Genomic DNA, 22430 nt, shown 5'->3' with positions numbered 1-22430 from the left:
AATCTATGTAAACAACATGGCGAAAGGTGATATCTTAGCAAAGGGCGCCGTGGAAGTAAAACAAAATTATACTGCGTATCAGTTGCTGATGTGTAAGGAGAATTTTCCGTACTCTTTCTTCCAAATTCGAACAATTTCTCACCTAGGAAGAAACCTAATATAGGAAATATTCTAGTGTTTTATGGGGAAAAGACGACTCTTGCCTCACGACTGCCATCTGTTGTAGTTTTTTGCATACTATTTATCTTCTTCCATAGTTGATAATAGAAGAAAAGATAAATTTTGTTGTAAATAGGATTCTTTTCAGTTTGTTACGAACCAATATAGTTGAAAATGTCACTTTCCTTTCATGAAACCCTTGAAAATTAATTTTAATGCACTTTAGATTGTCTACATAGTCTATGTAAACTACAACCCAACGCGTAGATTACGTGTAGACAACGCATGTAGACGTAAACTTATAGTCTACGGCACATCACTGCTCACCATTAGTGTTTAATACGAGAGAAAGAATATTCCACGACAAATGAAAAGCGCTAAGAAAAACTAAATTGAAAGAAAAAAGAGAAAGTAGTGATAAAAGAGTTACGTACTTACACACACGCGCGCACAATAAGTCACTTGACATCTACGGAAGCCTATTGACGAGCTTTGGTATTTTCCTCTTCCCCGACACCTGCTTGTAGCGGGGTGGCAACAGCCACCAGGAGGCACCAAATCGCGCAAAACACAATAAACAAATAGGCTGCGTCTTTGTAAGATGATCCCTGGCTTCCCCGATGGCGTAGTGGTAACGTAAACAAAGGGTTCAGAATTCGATATCGAGAGGATGTACATAGTGGTTCACACTTTAAAAAATCTATAGGTCCGGTTCCGATTAGGTTGTCTGTTCATAAAGTGGACTTAAAAAGTAATAGTAAGATGATCTGCATTGTGATAGAAATGGTAGGCAATGAGTGATTTATGTGCGCACCCCAACACCTCCAAGATCTTCTCAAACCCCCCCCCCCCCATTTACGGTCATTTTGATTCCAAATATACCCATACACCCCCTTAAATGTAAGCCTCCACCGGCCACCCAAAGAAAATCCTAGATAAATCCCTGTAGACAAGCAAAACCGTACATTCCTATAATGCTCACAGCATATTCTCTCGTCGAAAGTAAACAACATTGCTTTCTTATTCGGGGGGGTGGCGATCTCAAAAGTAAGAGCCCATAAGGTCCCATACTGACCGGACGGTGCTGAAAAAAAGTTCTTACCCCGAACAGCAACAGGAATCCATGTGACCATTCTATAAAGGAGCAGCTCTCACACTGATCGCATATTGTGGATATTGTCTCCACTGCGGCGTTGGACAGGCAGGAGACTGAGAGATCAATCTCCATAATGACCCTTCGGAAACGGATGAATATGGATGTAACAATCCATCAGATGCTCTTGGATGCAAAGCGCACTGTCGCCCTTTTTTGTTTTCGTAAACAAGACAAATAAGTACATATAGTTACACAGACGAAGGACGGCATTACCATTCCAAAAAAAGGAAGAAAAGGCGCATGACAAAAAAGGCGTCGGTTACAGAAGGGAAGGAAAAAAATAATGCGAGAAGACCTGATTACAGAACGACCGAAGGACGCTCCGTTGTTCGTTTGGAGCCTGTGTCGATGGGAATAAACGCGTCTCAAATGACAGGGTACTTCCTGTCTCCCGCTTCGGGAACAAACAAACTAATTCATTCTTCTTGCCTGACGCCAGGCCGCTCGTTATGGAAGAACTGACCCTAACAACAGTCTGCCGGTGGTGTCCGCTTCTGCTGTAAGCGGTGCGAAGGCCACGCTGTCTCTTTTTTTATGTTCTTGGGTCCCCAAAACCCTGGACAAAGTTATTTTCACACCAAAGAAAGCTGGGCAACAATGAAGGATTCCAAAAATGTAACAGGTTCGCGCTTGTCTACATGGGCGTCGTCAAAATTTTTGTAGGGGGGGGGGCTAAGCAATTGGTAAAACTGATAGTGAAAATAATAACAAAATAGTTATTATTACCATGCTTATGGTTATACTTATAAAATAATAACTATTATAAACTCATTAAAATAAACTTATTGTGTTTAAAATTATTATTATTACATCCCTGGCGAATCTTTTCTATTCGATCCACCAAATTAGTGAATATCCAGCTCACTATTTTTTGTTAGTTGTTAACATTGCACACAGTTAGTGTACTGTTATTCCATTTTGTTATTAACTTTTACACACCTCGTTCAAGGAAAAACTTTAAAAGTTAGGGAGAAATTTTAGTCATAAGTTGTGTGAGCTCTCACATAAAACTCTGTTTTACAATTTTGAAAACCGTGAAACAACACCCTGTGTTCGGCACAAGGACAAAAACTTAGCAAGCGTCCTGTCTCAATTCAATCCCAGTGACAGGTTCATTGAGGGAGGACAATTTTTTTTAAAAAAAAAAATGGACCGGAATGGAAACCATATTTCTATTTCACAAGCGGCATATTTCAAACAGCAGGGACAAGTTTTGACCTAACATCTGGTTGCCTATCTTCCTCTTTATCTTTTTCCATCGTCTCCAAGATTCTTCAAGGAGGACTACTTGCCGAAATTTGCCTTTTGTAAACTTAGACACAGAGGACCATATTGTGACGACCGTTCTCTCATGGCGTTTTATGACAGGAAATGGCCAGATCCGCTTTTGGATGTCGGCAATTTTTGAGCCAGAATTCTCAAGTTTTAAATCTCAGGACAATTCAGTAGTATTTTGACAGCGCAAACAGCATTTTACTTTTTCTACAGGTTGGCAACACTGATTCAATAACCAAACTCGATTATAGTGTGCGTCTTAGTCTCTTTATCTTCCTCTGACAAACAGTGAGTAGAGGGCGCTTATAACATATTATTTTTTACATACTCTTGATTAGTACAGTCACTGACACTTCGGGGTTGTAAAGATCCTTCAACCCCTGCGTTCATGGAAGTGCATCAGCAACGCCGTATAATTTTGCACGTTAGATTAGTAAATGTTACCATTTCTTCGTTTCCAAGTAAGTTCCGTTATATAAGTTAGTTTCCACACTTTCCTAGTTTAATTTCATAACATTTACATCATAATACAAGACTATTCAACTGGCCTGAGACCATTGTAAGCATCAGTTTCTAGTAGTTTAGCTAGACTCCAATAGATGTCTCTGTGTTGGGAATATTTTCCTCATAGACGGATATCTAATACGTTTACAAAATGTGGTTAAAGAGAAAACTACAGGAAATATCGCATTTCTATTGTTTCTCGACAAATATTTAATTAATACACAAGATTATGTGGAGAACGACTTTTAGAAAAAAATGTTCTACGTGGAAATAGTTTAGCGCCTATACACAGATGGCAGCACTGAAAGTGTGATACACTTCCATATATGCCTCCCAACAGGAAAAAATAAATCAATAGTATTTGTTAAGACAAATTGAATAAAAAGTCTCACCTTACTATTTCTGTTAGCGGCTAGCGTCGTCCAATGAGAGTTGCGTCAGAAGATCACGTGGTTCCTTTCTCTGTAACCGGTTCCTTCACGGATGCACGTCTGATAGTAAGTCACAACCTCACATTGAATTGATTCAGGCGGGAAACTGATTCTGTTACATCGCCGGCCCCTACCTACACTGTCTTTGTGCTACAATTGGGTGCGAAAAGAAGAAACCCGTCCAGATACACTCGCAAAGGGTACTCCAACGTGATGCTTACAGTAAAAAGAAACAGCAACCGACATAACTTTCCAATCTGACACCAACACTGAAAACACAACAATGCACAAACACAACTCTTCCCCAACTGAGCTTCAAATGCAGTAGAAGGAAGTGTGTGTGTGTGGGGGGGGGGGGTCGTAGTTGATTCAAATTCCGTTTCCTCACCCCTCTACTGTTCACAATGCTCTGTTTTGGCCACTGCGAATAGCAATGGCATGACGCAAGAAGGGTGGTAGAATGAATGAATGAATGACCTAATTGTTTCGACATAAGTCAAGGTTGAAATTCACGAGGGCGACTTCACTAGCTGCCGAAATACCTGCTTCCAGTGTTGCCAACTCCTGCTGAGAACGCAGTCAATGAAATTTTCGTGAACGAACAAAGGCAAAAAGATTACTACGACGTAAATTTGTCCGAAGCTTTATCCATCATTCCGTGACTAATGGACTAAGAATAGCAAAACGCCAGTCATGATGGAGCAGTGGGAACGTGGTCGCTTTGTAATTCCGGGTTCGAAACCGGTGGTACGGATTCCACTTTAAACTACAGGTCCAGTCCCGGTTGGCATATGAGTACAGAAACTGGACTTAAAGAATTCAACTCAAAACGACATGGTGTTCAATATGTAAAAACAATGCTGAACTCATGGGAAGATATAAAAAAAAAATATGTGTTATCTATTTTTCTCTTTTTGGTTATTTCACGTGGCTATTTTTTAACGGATTAATCGCGACCAATCCTTGCTTTGACCGGGGTTCGACTTCGATAGGAGAAGATAGCCATGGAAGCCGGCACGTAAAATAATGTCTGGAAAGCAAGTGTTGCAACCTATCAATGATAAATTCAGGATACGATTCTGCACAAATACTACAGAAGTTGCTGAACCATAAATAATAAACTGCAAATACCATTCGCATAGTGTAACGAGTATGGATACAACATGAAAATCCAAATTCCACGTTTCGCCTACACCGTGAATACTCACGCCTAGAAATCGGCACTTCGGCGTTTTAGCGAATATCAGGAAAGCAAGGAAGCAGAGTTAGGCTTGCTAAAGGTACTATCTCAGCATTCACTTAGATCGACTGAGGAAAACTATGGGAAAATCTCGGTCAGGGTGGTAGAGACAAGACAAGAGATCATCGTTTTAAAAAGAATCCAGAGTTTTCCATCTCGGGGGGTGTACTTTCGAATTAAGGAATTTATATATTGCTCTGTTAAAAGTTGACGTAAAATTTAAAATATTCCACAGCAAAAAAAAATATATCCTGCCTGTTACTTTACAAAAAAAATTGACCGGACTGTTTTTACATAAACTTGGTATCATGCATAAAAATATACACTGATTATAAATAGCAGTTGCATTAAATACCGTAGCGGAAATTGACTGTTTTAGACTATTTTTTTTTCCAATCAACTTTCCACTAAAATTTAAGTTTTTCGCCGTGTTCTTCATAAAATATATTTTAAATGTGGTGAAATTTGCAACAAACACTTAAAACTACTAAAATAAATTTACAATATTTCACGACTTAGTATACAAAAATTATTTAAATACATAAATTATGCTTTTGTAAAAAAATTCCGTCAACTATTAGTGTTTTTCATTATTATCGCGATTGCGAAACTTAAGAATCCTATAGAAATGTGTCAACTGACACAAATATGTCGACTCCAGTAAAGAGCATAAACTGCTAATAATGTCATTTTGCTACATCACACTACGTATATAAATGTTTGTGGCACAAAAAAATGCATCAGTTGAGAAGACCATTTCAAAGAAATCAAAATTATATGATTGCGTCAATTGATGCACCCAAAATTGCAGCAGACTTAATTTTGTGCACTTCCGAGTTCACGACATATTATCCGACTACCAGTCTCCCTCCCACAATCCTACCTCGAGGTGTGGAGATCTTCAACCAGTAATGGGGTGACGTGGGGTCAGCACGTCGAACCTCCAGTCGTTGTAGGAGATTTCCGAGACCGGGTTACGCTACTCACTCGTAGCTCCCCAATTTCCTCACGATGGTGGGTTGCCACCGGTTCTATACACAGACCGAGAACCCAGAGACTGAACCCAGGCGTAATCGAACCCATGCCGTCCCGCAGTTGGGAGCCCAAAGCACAGCACCTTAGACCGCAGGGCCACGGAGGAGGACATACGATACACTATTTGCAGGTGAGATCTCAGTTGCATGACCTAGCATAACATGAACATTCCAATATTTATAATAAAAAAACCCCACTACTTTCGCTTCTTCAAAAATGACATTGTAGAGCAATGTCATTGTGCAAAAACGTCAGGAGGGGCCTAGTCCAGAAGAATCTCTTCAGAGATCAAATTCTACAGAGTCAGTTCGTCGATATTTCTGGGAAACAACAACGCTTGTCCCAGATCTCAATCCTTTCATTAACAGCAACGACTGCACTCTGACGTCACTCATTCGCTGGCTGCCCACTGGTGAATTCTAGAAAGCGACCATTGTTGCAGCAGGCATCGTTGACGTCCAAGAAGGGTCCCGATGTCTACAGGGTGCTCTCTCCCCTTCTTTTCCTGCTTGTGTCTGGTTTTCTTCTCCTGGCATCACTCCCTCCCCCCTTAAATCTCAGCCTCCCATCCGCCCACTTCCTTTCTCATCCGAAAACTTTTGTCTCACGCCCACAACAACGACCACAGCTGCCTCTCCGCTTCCAAGCTCCAGGCGTCTCACTGGAGGGAAAATTCTCTCTTCTGCAGGGAATTTCTTGAAGAGATTCCAGACTAATAGGCTAGATTCTTCAAAATGTAGGGCAAGTGCTCCTCCGATGGCGCATTGGCAACGAGAGATCCTGGGTTCGATACATGTAATGGCTCGGATCCAGGCCCGTACAAAGGATTTTGTTTCGGGAGGGGCTCATCCCTTATCAGCAGCCGCCATCTTCAGGTAAAAAAGGTGACGAAGCCCTGAAAATGAATTTCTCAGTATATTACAAATTATTATACAAGATGTTTAATCCTGATAAGGAAGTAAAGTTAATTACCACTATATGTATGAGTGTGTGTACATGTATATATATGTTTTATGTATTTCTTTGAATTACATATTTTTACAGCTGTTGGTTTGACATGAAAGGTATATATATATGTGTGATCGTTATTTGCAATGTTTATATATGAATCAATTTATGAATATGTTCTATATTATGAACTTTTGTATGTGGTTGAGTGCAAGAAAAGGCATGAGCCTTAATCTCCGCCGCAAATAAATAAATAAATACTATTTTAATTAGATATTTGTATGATTCCGGGGTGGCTTCAGCCCCCTTAGCCCTCCCCCTGGCTACGTACCTGCTCGTATCTCACATTAAACTGTAGGTCCAGTCCCGATAAATTGTACTAAACTCCCCTATTACTATGTGACTCTTCATGAGTATGCAATATCATGGCCACTTCCCACATTTTGGATTCAGAAGAAAAAAAAAAAACATTTTGCACAGACTTCCCACCCAATACAGCGACATTCAGAAATAATGTGAGAATTAATTGTTTATTGCAATAACAAAATAAAAGGGACAATTACGATAAAAGAAATAACAAAAAGAAGAAATCAATATTTGTTCACAGTAGGGTTTGAATTGTTCTTATAAGTCTGCTTTATGTACAGATAGGCTAATCGGGACTGGACCTACAGTTTGAAGTAGGATCCGAACCACCGCGCAATGTGCCTCCACCGGTGATCGAATCCGGAACACTTTGATTACTATACTAAAGTGCAAGCTATCTTGACAGTGACGTCAGCTGGGACCGCACTACAGGTTGATGCGAAACCATTGTATCACTCCGCGCAGAGCATGAAAGATTCTCTCTGTCACAGTTGTGTCTCAGAGTCCGCAGAGAAAGCACACAGGAGGAACGGAACGTTTTTGTGTACAGCTGATCGAGGGTTGGGTCGGGTGGGAGGTGGGGGGTAGCAAGGACTGCTCGACTTCTGACACCCTGTCAATGTTGCCAAACTTACATGGACGAAAGGTCAATTGAGTTCGAGTGCGTCTGTTGTTTGTACCGAAATGAAGGGCAAAACCGTACATAGTGAGAGCCGAGAGGTGATTTCGAATGTTGTTAAATTTCTTGACAACGAAGCGAGAGAAGGATGTTACACGTTTCCGGTAAATGAAACTACAAAGCGTGCGGCGGCTGCAGTTCAAATGTCGGACACTTTCATTAAGAAAATTAGAAAGGAAGGAAATTCCGGGGGGAAATTTACAACAGGTCTGCCGAAAAGCATAGAATTGTTGTAGACGACTTTGACAAGTGTTTGATTAGAAGAACTATTGGTAATTTTTATACGGTTGAACATGAAGTGCCAACAGTAAAAAAAAAAGTGCTTTCGAAATTAAAGAAAGAAATTAATTTTCGGGGTAGTCGTGAAACTCTTCGCAACATTATTTGCAATGACTTAGGATTATATAGTATTATATATTATATAGTATATACTATATATAGTATTATATAGTATTAGTTATATCAGCTAATCAAAACCAACAAAAATCCCCCGCAATATCGGGTCAACACTCTTGCAGCAGAAAACGGCCACACCGTACTTCGTCTTCCACCTTATCATTGCGATCTAAACCCTATTGAGTATGTTTGGGGTATCATAAAGGGTCGTATTGCATCACAAAATGTGGATCGTAATTTGGGCAGAGTACTGGAAGTTGCAAGAGAAGAATTTCAGAACTTTCCCAAAGAAGAATGGAAAAGGTCTTGCGAAAAGTAAAGGCGAAACAAGTTAGCGCCTCTGACCTGGTACCTCCAATCGCCGCCACTGTCTCTAAGGATATAATTATAATTAATAATTAAATTGAAGATAAAATCTGTTTCTTAGATGGTAATATTTACTATCGCATAGTAAGAATCACAACCATGACAATAGATTTTATTGTCATTAATTATTTAAATCGGGAATCGTCACGAACGCTATCCATACTTCTTCAACCACTGACCGCGCCATCCTGAACGTCGTGTTTTGCGATCTTGTTTTGCGGCAGGTCCGCCAGAATTTCATCTGTCAGAGAACAGCTGTGAGGCATCGTGGCAACAGCGTGCCATTTGAGAGCAGAGAAAGAGAAGATTTTCCCCCCATATTCTCGTTTGCTGCCATTCACCGCGACAGAAACAAGTGGGGGTGGATTTTAGTTCGCATATTTTCCGAGGTTTTTTTCTTCTTTGCTGAGCAGTATATATAATTTTAACTTCGACTTGTAACAAAATAATCGTGCCGAACACTCTACATTTCAACAAGTTTTTAAATACCTAATATTTTTAACACATTTATATGCTCTGTATACGCTGTAACGTGTTTTCATTAAGGAACTATATTTTTGTGCTCAAGCCTTGCGAACTTTCCGTTCAAAGGCGCGTTGCCATCTCGTATTCATTATCCGATTCCGTTCATTTTCTTGTATTTATACATCGTGCTCGTTTTAATTGCTCTTTATTTTACATGATTCCATTCTAAAAGAAACCTCGCATCGCGACATGTTGGACTTCCTTCCCTTGCATTTCAAACTATTGAAATTCTTTCCCTTGTTTGTCTTTTTTCTTAGTGCAGACAGTGAAAGTATCAACGATGTAAGTTTGCAATGCTGTTACTACGTCACTGTCAAGATAGGTTGCACCAGAGTTTAGACGACGACGTTACCACCACGCAATCGAAATAAAGAAGGGAAATGTAAATTTATGTATTTTATTAGTTTTATTATATTGTACTTTTGTATGTCATCTGCATACAGTTTCATATTCCATGTGTTATATGGTGTCAGCTATAGTGATTTTTTTTCTAGTTGCGTCAATCTTGAATAAAATTTGTATCGAGGTGATGGAAAATCCCTCGTCTTCAAAAAACGGGATTTTGGGAGATATAAAGTTGACAACACTGAGTGCGGAGACCTTCCAGTCGACTGTTCCTTCGCAGCCTAGGACCAGGAGTTCAACAAGAACAAGAACAAAGGCTCGGTGGTTGGATGGACTGGACCAGAAGACATCTGTTTGCCATTACTGCCACGGCTTGTAATAGGAAGATACCCAACAGACTTCTCTTTCTTTCTTTTCGCAACATGGGGCATTCTTCCCTCCTTTGTCTGCGTTACTTGACCTCTGCCCTATGCTGCTTCCAGGGCCGCCGCGAGGCCCTTTTATTTCGAAAATACGATTTCTTGTAAAATTCCGCACTAAACCAACATGGTTATTAGCATAATTGCGTATTATTCCGGGTTTCCCGTGAACCACCGACAAGTTTTGACAGGGTGTACAGATCACCAAGCTGATTAGTTACAGTTCCGCATGTTGCAGTTATAACCGGATCTTTAACACATTCGGGTCTGGCCTCATAACACAGCATTGTTACCTCTGGTCTGCGGTTTTTGGTTGTTTTTAAAAAAATCATAGAAAAAATATTTTTAATTTGTTTTTATTAAACCACATATTTCTTAAATCTTCAAAACTTCCTCTTTTCAATGAACAAAAATTTGTTAAATTTTATTTAAGAAAAAAGTACAACATTGTAACAAATGTTAATATAGATATATTTTAAGTTCGTAATCTGGAAATTTCAATAATTAACTACATAAACTATCAATACATCTTTTGAATCTTGCATAAGAATACTTCTTATGTGCACATAACAAAAAATAATTACAAGTAATTATCTTTTGTATGAAAAAGTGGCTGCAGGACAGGACCAGACGATGTATCAGTTGGTTTTGAGTCATCTGTAAAAAATTAAAGAAATAAATAAATAAACTAAATAAATAAAATACAATTTCATTTTACATACACTATACAAAATATAAATGGAAAAACTAAAAATACATCTGTGCATGTTGGAGAATCAAGGAAGAGGCAAGATGAATAGACCCAAAAAAATTACCTCTTCCCACTTCATTCATAAAATACTAGAGTTTGCAACACTGTTTATATTGTCGACAATAATTATTACGAATATAACCTACCTTCCAAATCTTCAAATTCATCTGCATCATCAAAATCGTCGCTAACTTCAAACTCTGAGGCGAAATCCGCTATGCAGTCTGGATCTAACGACGCCATTCTAAACAATGCACAGTACATCAACCCGACAACAAACAGTCGCAGGTGCGAGATAAAAATAGCACATGAGTCACCTAGCGCTTGGAATTTCAACAGAGGGGCTTGAATGAACGCGCGCATGAGACGAAGTACGAGCATAGCCCGTCGTTCAATCGGCGAAGCGATTGCAAACCGCAGGACGGGCTATGCCCGTCGTTCGTCCACATTGACTTTAAGTGCACTGCGGGCTATGCCCGTCGTGAGACCCCAATGTGTTAAGTTTAGTTTAAAAATCGTTTCAACTCATTTATCTAGGAGAGTTTTTTCTTTCTGTCCATGTGCTCTGTGAAGTTCCTAGAAAAATATTTCTCTAAGTGCTCATTACAATTTCTACCGCTAGACCGCGTAGACTCGTTCGGCTGGCTGAAGGATTTGTACCGTTGGCCAGAAACACTTGCGTTCTTGCGATTGGAGCCATCGAGAAACTCATCTTGCCTTATTTGTATATGGCCATGCACAGACTCGGATCCACGTGGAGGGCGATAAGGGCGATAGCCCCTGCCAACCGGCAGGTTTTGGGGTATATTATTATGCCTAATAGTTTTGAAGACTCGACTGTTCTATCTTTCATGACCAAGTTTAAGAGACTCGACAAAAATTTTCTTAAGTTTAATATAAGTCCACTATTTTTGCTCATGATAGGCTAATCGGAACTGGACCTACATTTCAAATTTAGATCCGAAGCACTCTGCAACATGCCTCAAAAAGGGATCGAACCGAAGACCCATGCATAGATTGGCGTTTTCTTAGTTTGTTTATTCATTTTACTTCTCATATCTGATCGTTCAGTTTACCCTGAGTATGGGAGGAATTACGATAATAATAACCGCTTACTTCCAGCCCTGGTCAACTTTTGGCACCCCTCAAAACTGCTAAGCTCTACAGCATAGTTGGTTCCTGCTAACAGAACCATACACTGCTTATATAAAATAGTGTAAGTGTAGGTTAGAATTGATTATCCGTGAGATGAGGTAACACGACTGAAATTCGCACCTCCCAACTGTAACTTCTGGAACCGCCACTGGCCATGCACTACAATTCGTCGTTTCCACTAACATTTACGCATTCTTCGCAAAGGGTATCGTGCAATGCAATCAGAGAAGATGACAGGATGACCATTCTCAAAACTCATGCATCCTTGCATTTAACACTCGTTAAGTTTTATAGAGATGCATTCATAACCTTGGGCTGCTGTTGTTTATACTATATTTTTCGAAACTCCAACGAGACCGGTATGAGAACGAAATGGCATTTACATGTACTGTATCTATTCTGATATTTGATTGTTTAACGTCACTTGTCGACGTATTTAAATTAATAGCGATGAGGATCAATGAACTTGATGGAATTGTTGTTGAAGTCCATTCTATGCACAGAAAGGCTAATCGGGACTGAACCTATAGTTTAAAGTGGGATCCGAACCACTATGTGTCTCCACCGGGTATCGAACCCGGGACCTCTTGATTGTAGGATAAATGAACTGAAAAGCGTAGATGAAAGCACGGGAAAGAAAAACCATGCCCAAGAACTTTTAGGCACGAAGTTTCGACTTTCTATCTCTAAACGTTATTGAGATAATGCAATTTAAGTTTTTACACGATGACTAGATTTCATTTGTGTTCGCAATTATTTTACTCTGCAGTGAAAACCAGGAAGAGATGGCTATACTGCAGTGGGCTCATTCAATTTTGATGCGACAATGAGTTAATGCGCAAATTTTCCATATTATACTAGTCCCGAAAACAGTTGAGAATGTATATCGTAACTCCAGAAAATACCTTCAACGAAATTCCCTCGAGTTCACCCAAAGGAAACGCAGCCGAACCAACCTCATGTGTTGAGCCATAACCAGCGCCAGATGTAAGCTCCTTCCACACAATGGGTTCTCTGTTGTGTTTGGACGCGAAGACCGAGAGGGTCAGAAAGGGAGGTCCCTCAAGACATAATACCGCCATCCCCAAGGATTTTTTCAGAGGGTTTCAGCCTGGGCTGATAACAATGGCGTGGGCAACAATAGTCGCATTGTTTGCGGGTGTCTTCGGGAATTTCAAAATGTGGGGCAGAGCCTTGGTGATAAAGTGATCGAAGCAAGAATTTTGTAGCTGCACATTATTAACACTAAAAATCTAGTCCTTTTATTAAACAAGTTTCTCTAAAATTATTTCAAAAAGTTACATTTACAAGTTGCTCAAATAAAGGTACCGCAATAACCTAATGGAGAGTGCTAATTGGTGAGTCAGTCTCTCATGTATGGTAATGCTCCTTCTCTGCATATATATATCTACTTTTGTGTTCTGGAATTTTCCTCTGTTTACGTCAGAGATCGTCACAAATTTGCACAGAAAGACAATTCTAAAGTTTGGTTTCTTCGAAATTCGGCGCCCGCAATCTCTCTCCCCTCAATATTCTTATAGGCACAGTATTGCCAAATAAGGGACACAGTTGTCGAATGGTTGTGACCGAAGCTCTGTCGAATGCGTACACACAAGGATATTTCAATGCACGCATTTTTGCGCATATTATTGCCACAACTATAAAGCTTTATGCAAACCACTGGAAGCAACAAACATACTCTCTTAAAAGTTATACATTTGCTCCATGTTACATGTACATAATTCATCATATTTTGCTACATACTCATGTACACGTTTTATAAGTAAATGCTACATAAGAATCCAGACTCCATCAATATCCACAACTTCGCTCCGGGGGATTTTTGCCACTAGGCTATCCAGTGGAGCTGCACAAAAATGACACACTCATGCATGATACTAAGATTTAGTATCTTAGATATTCTTAGTATCATGCGCTGAAGGGGCAGAACTAACAAAGGCTATCGACGATCTCCACTGGCATTTGATGGTAAATACCAAAATTCTCAGAGCAATGTCAAGATTTGAGAAAATCAATGCTGATATCTTGCAAGAAATTGACAGTCTCTCATTCATCAGTTTGCTGTCATGAAAACCAGAAGGAACACTTTTAGGCGAGTGTTCTCTTGTTAAAACTAAGTGTATTGTTTTATCGAAGTTTAATTAATAATTTTTAATCAGATGTGTCTATATTTTAAAGCTTACAAGAGCTATTAATACATAGCATGCAATTAGTGGAATAAAAGTACCATGATAACAAAGCTGTTATAATAATTATAATAATAATAATGTTGGCATGGCTCAAACAAAGGATAGCCTAAGGGCCCAAATTTTATAAATCCCCCCTCTGCTTGGTTCCATTGATCCTTGGGAAAATATTTGGACCTAAAAGGGATGAGGAGACAGGTGAGTGAAGAAGGTTACATAATTTAGAACTACATAATTTGTATTCATGTCCAGATATTATTAGAATGATTAAATCAAGAAGACTTAGGTGGGCAGGCCATGTGGAACGAATGGGAGAGGAAAGAAGAGTTTACAGGATTGTGGTTGTTAGGAAACCTGATGGTAAGAGACCTGTAGGAAGACCAAGGCGAAGATGGAGGGATAACGTTGAGATGGACCTAAAGGAAATCGGTAGGGATGGGAAAGAGTATTTAGATCTTGCTCAGGATAGGGACAGATGGAAGGCCTGTGTTGCTGCAGCCATGAACCTTCGGGTTTAAGAAGGCTGGAGAGTTAGTTAGTTCTCCAGCACCAAAGTACCAAACCCTTTGAGACCCTTTCGGAAGAATAATAACCCAGGCTTTATCTTCCTTTAATGACGATCCGTAATAAAACTCCCAAGAGTATATCTAAATGTATCAAACATGACATAAATCACGCCGACGAAAGATAACAAGATGGCGTCTGTTCGCTGAAGAAATGGGAACATTCTTAATCGAAGCATGCGCCATTGTTAATCGTTTCCTTCGAAATCTTCTTTCTAATACAAACAAGCCAGCCACCTTCGAACACAATGATGTCCATTGTGCCCTCAAGTTGAAGACATAAGCCACACAACCTCTATAATTAGCCGTGGAGAATTGGGCCCTCTTCATACGAGGAAATCCAGCACCCGCCGATATCTCTCCTCAACATTCTTATAGACGCAGTGTTGCCAAGTAATGGACACAAAGTTTACCGGCGTCCAGTCTGAACACCTCTAAAATGGAATGGGGTTGTTGACAGCCAAACTCTGTCGAATGCTTGCTCTAGGTTCATTTTATGCTCAGATAGACTTATCGGTCCATTGTGTTTTACAGTTTCGCCGTCAAAATAAAATATGTTCACTCGTAGTAGTCAATAGGAGCTTTCCTTTATCGTAATTCCATGTTGTAAACGCACAGTATTGCCAGGTCGAACTTAGGTTTTTAACGTGGATATGTATGCGAATTACCACTAGGATTCAATTTTCTTTATTTCGATTTTTCATCCGTATTTATGTTTTCATTTTATTTTTGGATATTGAAGTTTCTATTTCTTAATAGCTGTAAATTATTTTTGTTAATTTAAATTGTTTTTCTTTAATTTGTTTGGGAAATATGTTTTTTGGTGATTTTATTGTTCAAGGTTGTCCTAGCGTTGTGCTATAAGGGAGATCCCGACTTCAGTTGTCTCCCTTATCGCACAAGGTAAGGACAACCTTGCGTTGTGACGTCACTCGAGGTTTGGTTCTCTTAGCACAAATACACTATAAATGTATTATTTACGAGAAGATCACTAAACTTAACAAGCCTAAAATAACAAATTAAGCATCTAGCCTTACATCTGCACGTAAATTAGGCTCATTATGTTTAATTTATAATGGAGGTTCTTCAAACTTAATACTACTTTTTTCCAGTTCCAATTATTTTCTCACCCTAAATCCTACATGTCTGGAAACCTTGATTCAAAACCTTTCCAACGATGTATTATACATGTTTCTATTAGGAAGGGTCGATTCGACATCCTTACCCTTTCTCCTAGGATCGAACCCACGACCCCTTGATTATGCTATCACTGAGGCCCGAAGCTGTTTCGTATACCCATCCGTGGCAACACTGCGCAATTAACATGAACCGTCGATGCCACTTGCAGTGTTACCGACCACTTTACTTTTCAGCAGGCTTATCACTCAGGTTGCCTTTATTCGCTTCTTGGACCCTTTTTGGCTAATCGATATGATTAAGGTGAATGACAATAAGATGAGGGAGAGAACACCCACCAAAGAACTCGGGACTCGAAACTGACCAACTGAGAGTTGACATTCCAACGCGTTTCAACCTTGAGGGAAAAGCCAAAGGGGACTTTCATTGGATGACACGCCAGTGCATCGAGTCCCATCGCCGCTGTTTTCTGGATTTTTGACCAGAGCCCGCTACTATTGCTAGCAAGTGGTTTCCCAATTGGCCTAATGAAGATGAATCAGCACCGAATTTTTTTGGAATTCTCACTTGAGGATAACCTGAACTGGGTGACTCAAAGAAAAACTTTAGAAACACCAGTAAAGCATTATAGGAAAAGTTACTCTAAATGCATTCATATTTATTAAAATATATTCAATTCAATAATTTATAGAAATCAATGATATGAAAGCGTACCTTTCCTCAGAGGAAATAATTGAGAGAAAGATCTGATTTGATTCTTGCTATTTACCGTAGCTTTTCTGCACTTCTGGCTAATCGAGACGATGTGAACGGGTGTTGATATGATGCAACTGACACTTATACCCATGTCCAGGCCAGTATTCGAAGGGAAACGGCAATACGCGACAGTCGAACTTTCCATTTTATCGATCGGTACTCTCATTCTTATGAACAATCGAAATCAATCGATACACACCAATTTCTCGGAAACTAGTACAGACACAAACACAAAATTCGGCGAACAGGAAAATCTAGGCAATACTAACCTTACGTGATACAAACTATGTTGATCTCATCGTCTATCTGCCTATGGCAGTCTAACAATCGAAAATCAACAATCGATACATGTTTAACAATTGTTATTCAGAAAGAGCCAACATTAAGAGTGGTGTACCGCAAGGGTCATCCCTAGGACCACTATTGTTCTTGCTCTTCATAAATGAAATGGAACATTCTGTCACAAGTAGCAATCTACAATTATATGCAGACGATGCCAACATTCTATTAATGATTGTTATTTGTTACAGAAGGATTTAAATTACATAAACAAATGGATGCAGAACAATCAATTGCAACTAAATGTAAATAAAACTAAATTTGTAAGGTATACCAAGAAAACACAATACAGTCTATAATTACAAGGTTAACAATGAACCAGGACAGAATGTAGACACTATCAAAGACCTACGTGTTATATATGATACTAAGCTTACATTTAAGCCACACATAAATATGATTGTGAAAAAAGCAAGATCTATTATGGGAAACCTGATACGAAAGTGGAAAGCAAGCCGTAATTTGGAACTTTTTCATCTTCATGTATTCCATCATGGTTAGGCCGTCCTTAGAATATGCTTGTCAAATATGGCATTCCTTAAATTTCAAAAGTGATACATCGCTAATTGAAAATGTTCAAAGCACGTTTTGTAGATTTATGTATAATAACTTTAAAATGTATCATGTATATTATGAATACAGTAATCTAAGTAAAAAACTTAAATTACGTAACCTTGAAAGTAGAAGAAATATATTCTGTCATCAATTTATAGAAAATATCTTAGCAGGTGTAATAGATAGTAAAACAAATCTGGAAAAATTATGCGTGAAAGTGACTAATTATAACACCAGAAGACATCATAATGTAATTGCAACTACAGTTTTGAAATCCAACACTTGGATGGACAAATTAGTATCATTAGCACAGGTGAATGTCCCAATCTATGGAAATTAAATTCGACAAAAATGTAAGCCATTTTAAGAACAATTGTGTCTTGACTTTTATATATATTCTTTTTTAATTCTGATGTAAGTAATGAATGTATATTATTGCAACCCTCTTGTATGTATTCTAACCTTATTTTGTAAAATAGTTTTATGCATGTGTGTTAAACCACAGTGTTGTATAAAGGCGAAACTGTTAACAACACTTAAATAAATACATTTCAATTCAATTTCAATCACAATTAACTTTTGATATCTCAGAAACAGATAACTTGGTGATCTGAAACATATACAAAATATCAACTTAATTGTAGAAATTATTCTGATTGGTCCATCCATTCGATTGTTCATGACAACAATCGAACCGTTCGGTATCTCGATTGCTCGAAAACTACTACAAAGATATAATTTCGCGAACTGAAAGAATGCCAGGTGCTGATATAGTGACATTTATTACCCTGGTCCATCAGTCCGTCTATCTGTCAATGGGAGTCAAAAATTGACAACAATCGTCATTGTAGGAGACCTATCCTTAACTAATGCAAGTAGAAATATATTTTGTCGATAAAATGCCGATAAGACAATATAATTTTAATAAAACATTAGTTATATCGGTTTGACTATTTAGGAACTTATAAATGCAACAAGATAAAAAAAAATGAATAATGATTTCGGATTGCTCATTAACCGTGATAATTAATAGGTTATCGTCATTAGCAATTCCTTAAAAATATCTAACCAATGTACTGATTAGTATTCTGCTAATAGAGCATATCGTTGTTACGTAGCAAATCCAGCTTTAACTTGTTTTTGAGTGGTGAAATTTAAATGCTATCTGAATATGTTTAAATAAACAAGAACAAACAATGAAGCAAGCTCACCTTACTTACAGCAACCAGTAACTAAATTTATTCCTATCCTGGACAAGATCACTGAAGCCATAACCTTTCGTCCGGTACCTTTCTCTGTTGGACCTCTTCGATAGCGTAGTGGTAAATGCTCTGGCCTTGCAGTTCGCAAATTCGATATATGTGCGGGCAGATTCCAGTGCTTCGGATCACCTCGACCTATACACTGCTAGAACTTCCCGTAAAAAATACAATATTCTACCGTTAAAATTTAACAGCCTGCCTGCTAATTTACAAAAAAAACGGGGGCAAAAAACGCAAAAGATGGATAATGATTATAAATTGCAGTTGCGTGAATCATCAAAATTACATTAATTTCCAAGGGGTTAGCTTGCGAACCCCTAGTTTTCATCCTAATAGTATTAACAAGAAAAGTAATAAATGAATGGATATAAAAACAAGGTTATTGTTGCGATAAAATAATGTCTTCCTCCATTTCCGGCGAGTCCAAACTGTACCCCAGTCCTGATTGACCTGTACAATGCAACCATAGTTTCTTAAAATTGCTATTCAAAACTGGCGTTTTTGAAGCAGCTATGAGCGATTACCTTTACGGCGTCAGGCGTCTGCATAAATTAGTGACGCAATTACGTGTACACAGAGAAAAAAGTTTGTCTGGAATAACCAAAATATAACTTATGTTTCAAGTGTCTTGGAAGGACAAAAGTTCCCTAACCCCTAGAAATGGCGCCAAATGGTGCTTGCGTGAAATTGTTGTAGCCAGGTCAACATGATAAATTTTCTGAACAATCTATACAGGCGAGCAAGAAACCACGCGAACACAGATAAATAAATAAAGAGAGATAAAGAATGAGAATAAGGGGAAAAGTGATAGAAACAGATAGAAACTGGGGGGAAAACCACAGAAAGAAACTTAAGAATAAATTAAGAAAAAGGAGAGAGAAGTGCAGACAAAGCAATAGGAAGAGATAAGCTGCGGAAAGAAGAAACAAAGAAAACAGAAAAATGAGACAACGGGACAAATGGATAGAACAAAAGAAAAACAGAAGAATGTTCTCAGAACAGAGGAAGAAAGAAAAAGAGGAAATGGACAGAAATAAGAGAAAGCGAAAGAAAAAGGTGAATAAATCAAGAGGATAAAAGCAGTAAAGAAGCATAGGCAGAAACAGGAATGAAGTATAAAGAAAGGAAGATAACGACGGAAAGAGAATTTGGAATGGAAGCTCAGAACAGAAGCTCATCTGATAGCAATTCGTCCACCCTTGAGCTCACCCCGAATGAATTTTTTAAGTAATTCCCACGGTTCGCTTCACCATAGCTTGATTTTCAAACTTCACCCGAATTCAACATATGAACGGTGCATTAAAGTATACTTACTGATACCGAAATAATAAAAAAAAACATTGCTTATGCGGAAGTAGGCGAGTTGAAGCACTTGGCACGAACCATACACCGCGTGACAATGCTATTCAAATAACTGCCCCGGCGCGTGGAAACAATCGCTAATGCTTATCAAAGGACCCACCGGTGTGGAAATGCAATGACGTAGATAGAGGGCTCTCTCTCCGCCTCTTGAAAAATTCACCTTGTCTCATTAGCATTACAATCAAACGCCACCGCCACAGGTGGCGCTGGGTGCTTGTGTTAACGCGCAACAAACAGGGGTCAACAAAAAAACAGAATAAATCCGCATTCTGGATCGCTATGCGGGCGCAGTGATACAACAAGAGAGGCTCTCTCGCCAGCACAATGGCTACCTTCATGACGTCACACAAAGAAAAGCAAAAACATTACTTAACCCAAAAAACATTGTTGCATCCTGAAAGAAGGTTCTGCATTCTTCTAACTAGGACCAGGGACATTCTGAAACAAGACTAAATGTCAGAATAAAATGCTGACTGATTGCTAAAAATTATGGGTTGTTCCACGGACTCCATATCTTCTTGCTTATTTATTGTGTTGTAGTTAGTTACTAACCTCAGTTCAGAACGTGATAATGTTCTTTGCAATAGTTATCCATTGTGATATATTGAATGTATATTTAACAACATATTTATTTGCTACATATTTAACCACGTATTTGTAAATCTACCACTCCCTCTGTGATCGTGAGTGTGCGGCCCGCCAACCCTCATAGAATGTGAAAATGATTCGCTATTTATAAAATATTAAAGGCAACTTCACTAGAGATAAAAATATAATTTACTGTGTTCTAAAGGCCTGTCTGGCACGGTTTTACTGCGATGTAAGTAATTTCCAGTCAACAAAAATTGTAAACAATCCATATTTATCGAACATTTGATATCCCAACTAAATACAATTCGGAGAACCGAAAAAGTGAAGACCAACGACGTTGAGTATTCATATACGGTACAGGGTCAACGAAGTTAGTAAGTTGTTTTATACAGCGTATATTGATACATGTGTAGGATAAATGGTATCTTTTGCAAATATGCTGTATAAAGAAACAAACTGCCGAAGTACTAATTGAGGGGAGTGTGCATGCATGATATAAGTGTGTGTGTTTATGTGCGGGCTTGTATGATTACGACTGTTTGTATTCTTGCTTGTTTTTATCATTGTATTGTTCTATTATTATTAAGGTAACGATCCAAGTAAAATATGTGGGGTGTAAATGACAGTGGTAATAGGCCCGTCACGGGAAATATTGAAATAAATAAAAATGTGGGTTACCGACAGACCTATCTGATACGAGCATACCGTAGCATGATATTGCAATAAAGGCTGATCTAATTGGCCAGATTGTTGAAAAATCTACAACCAATGAAATATATATTTTCTAGTTTAACCATACCGCGGTTACTCATTTAACACCGCTGCAACTATTTTAGTGTGATGTGTAACTGTAACCTCTTCTGTAACCGTGTGGATTTAATCTAAGTTGTGGCGTAGCACGATAGATGGCACTGAAAACAACATTTCACGAGCCAACTTATAAAAACGATCAAGGTTCTCAGCATATCTGCAAAACCTGTTGTTACAAATTCATATTAACGCTACAATATTCCCGGAGCATTTTATCGAAAAGATACACTTAGGTTCTCTAAAAAGTGATCTCATACGTATAGCACCGTTGTCAGAGGATTGAGAAAATGTATATAAGAGGTTTATCAAGTGTGTTTATCTGAGGAATGGTGTATGGTTATTTTCATGGATGGTATTACCATAAATTGGGTCTAGGGCTGCCGATTCTCTCACCGACACTGATACTTGCATACTTCCAATTTAAAATAACAAAGGGTATATTATATACGTATATATCAGTGGTGTATACCGAGTCCAATGTCTGGGCTATCTCACTATGTCACGTGGTCCTAGGCTATGAATAGAAATAAGGTTGCCAACTCCTAAGAAATAAGGTTGCCAACTCCTAAGAAATCAGGTTGCTAACTCCAGAATCAACATATATGTGTGTGTAATTATTATTATTGCATTTTATACGTATACATTTCTGACGAATGGCGATGAATAAATTAACCCACCAAACGATGTTCTGTTGCAACGTTGGATCTTAACTTGACAGTATTTTTTTGATAAGTAACAATCGATCAGATGTTTAAATATGTGAGAAATGTTTAGTGCAGCTAAGAACAAGGCAATCGTGTGGTCGTCGTCCTCCTCTCTCCCCCAATGTTGAAAAATGAGATCATGCCTCTTGAACCTCCTCTAAAATTAAATGATCACTCTTCCCAAACTAAACATTAAATCCGCGAAGACATGGCGATTTACCTGCCCCGGACTCGACATCTAAAACTAACAGTAAAGCTGTAATGTAAAACCAATCTCGTCTCTATTATGTCCTTTAACAAAGAGAATAGAAATTAGTAAATGAAATGTAAGAAGATAATGAAAACTTACCAGTCTCTTGCTTCTATATCAGGCGATTCACTTCAGTACAGTGAT

The 22430-nt window shown here is 38.6% G+C and overlaps 1 protein-coding gene across 4 annotated transcripts in view; it reads right to left on the bottom strand.

The window, feature by feature from the left end:
• Sox102F (transcription factor Sox102F) overlaps nt 1–22430 on the bottom strand; it is a 599620-nt gene that overhangs the window by 179535 nt on the left and 397655 nt on the right. The window contains exon 1 of one of the 4 annotated variants that reach the window (XM_083123660.1): nt 3487–3594. The exons of the other annotated variants lie outside the window; for them this stretch is intronic. The gene's annotated coding sequence lies outside the window, so the exon portion shown is untranslated. Of the gene's footprint in view, nt 1–3486; nt 3595–22430 lie in introns of those variants that run through there. 4 annotated transcript variants of the gene reach the window in all.

Source organism: Lepisma saccharinum, chromosome 6 (assembly GCF_977018435.1).
Source record: "Lepisma saccharinum chromosome 6, izLepSacc3.1, whole genome shotgun sequence".
Lineage (NCBI taxonomy): Eukaryota > Metazoa > Arthropoda > Insecta > Zygentoma > Lepismatidae > Lepisma > Lepisma saccharinum.
Note: the sequence above shows the minus strand (reverse complement) of the source record. Positions and strands in the feature narration are given on the sequence as shown.